The sequence below is a fragment of the Mya arenaria genome, chromosome 8 (genome assembly GCF_026914265.1).
Source record: "Mya arenaria isolate MELC-2E11 chromosome 8, ASM2691426v1".
NCBI lineage: Eukaryota > Metazoa > Mollusca > Bivalvia > Myida > Myidae > Mya > Mya arenaria.
Window position 1 is genome coordinate 63,794,681 of NC_069129.1, and position 1,886 is coordinate 63,796,566.

At 37.8% G+C, this 1,886-nt stretch overlaps 1 long non-coding RNA gene across 1 annotated transcript in view; it reads left to right on the forward strand.

Moving 5' to 3' along the window:
• The window catches only part of LOC128242355 (uncharacterized), a 1,971-nt gene extending 655 nt beyond the window's left edge, over positions 1-1,316 (forward strand). Inside the window, exon 2 of the long non-coding RNA XR_008262590.1 lies at positions 1-1,316. This exon is cut by the window's left edge and continues 241 nt beyond it. This is a non-coding gene — a long non-coding RNA (uncharacterized LOC128242355).
• Positions 1,317-1,886: the final 570 nt, after the last annotated feature.

A 1,886-nucleotide genomic window follows, 5' to 3' on the forward strand; every position in this document is an offset into this window, starting at 1 on the left:
AAGCAGCTACTACGATGAGAGCTGTTCAGGGTGTCGCCACGATAGGTCTGCGGGCTCGTTCGGAAACAACAACAAGGCGAAAGGAGTGATTAAGTTGCTGGCAGTCGTCGGCGTAGCTAAGCTAGCCAAGAAAAGTCTCTGGGACTAGTTGCTGCTCTGTGTCGCTGACGCGAGCTATGAGGCCGGGACATATGACATCGCCAGTTAACGGAAATATATGCATATATATGTGTGAGAAAATAAACGATTCCGAATAACAAGGGGTTTTACATTGCAATGGAAGAAAAGGTGTTTTTCAGAAAAATGAGTGAAATGCTCCATGGTGTCAATTGATATATGCAATAACGAGATAGTGCCAAACTTTTACGAAGTCCATACTACTTTGTATATAGCTAACTGTAAGTAGTATTAATGTGTGTTTATTTTCTTTTTATATAGAATCTCATATATGTATTATACAGAATGTCTATAAATTAGGGATGCAAACGAATGGCAAAATTGATATTCGAATATTCGGTAATTCTTTCGATCGAATATTCGATAACCAAAATACTGTTTTTAGAAGTTGAAGAAAACTATTATTATCATTCGCTTAAATGATTGCCGGGGGCATTGTAACCCTACATTGTCGTAGTCAATATGCGCGGCGGACCCTGATTTCCCCCCAAATGAGCCTCTGAAATTCCCCATTTTCATAAAGAAAAAAAGCAATACAGAACGAACAAATAACGAAATTAAATACATGTTATTTCATTTCCGTTGCCTTCATATTTGTAAACAATGTGAAATAAGATGGATTCATGGTCAAATGGCGTTATGCGCCAATGGACGGTCTTTCGGTGGGACGTCAGCAGCCTCATTCTGGGATTGACCTGTACTAAATATAATTATGGAATAACTAAACCAACTCGGGAACTAATAAAATAATAAAACGAAAGCAAAGTGGATTTTGGCTCTTCTATTGTACATCAATAGAGGAAAAATATCCTTTAACGCCATACTATACATTTATTTTTCAAAGCACGAGCGTTGTGTCGAATGTGTTTTCGTCACATTCACACATCCGGCATTATGGGCCAGTCGCTGTAAACAAACAAGATAAACGAACTTTATACACAACAAGAAGGTTGGAGGCAAATGGTTTTTATTCTATTTATCCAACCGATTTTGACATTCGAATACCGAACGTTAGATCGAATATTCGAATATTCGTTTGCATCCCTACTATAAATATATGACCGATATTTTGTGTAATTAGCATGTTATCTGTATCCCTTATATGCATTTGCATGTGTATTAATAAAGTAGAAACTGTTTTCAAGTTTGTGAAATATTTCTACATCCATTTAATGAATATGCTTGCATTCAATTGAGTTACAAACTCGGTAAGTTTCATTTGTGTAAAACTTTTAGAATAAAACAGAAAAATCATTGTTGACTAGAATAATAATCGTCTATAAACACCCAATATGTACCCAGAACTTGGCAGAACTGTTCACTGCCCCCAAAGCCCATTAGAGCTCGGTAGAGCGTTTGCTTGGATGTGTAAGGTCATGGGTTCAAACCCTGATCGCGTCAAACCAAAAAACGTTAAACTTTGACAAAAGTAGCTTCATTGTTAAAGGATCAAGAGGTCACGTTGCAAAGAGCGAGGGTATACCGAGTATATCATTCAGTTTCTTCAAATAGTCTGTTATCTGGATTTGACTAAGGATATCTCATGTCACTTATGACATTTGAATACAATATATGTCGTCAAGGCGGGGTTAAATAAATCCCGAACTAGAGCAGACCAGCGTCTGCGATGGATAAAGTACCCTGAACTAGCCGCGTCTGTGATGTTAAAAGTACCCAGAACTAGCGCAGACCAGCGTCTGTGATCGTTA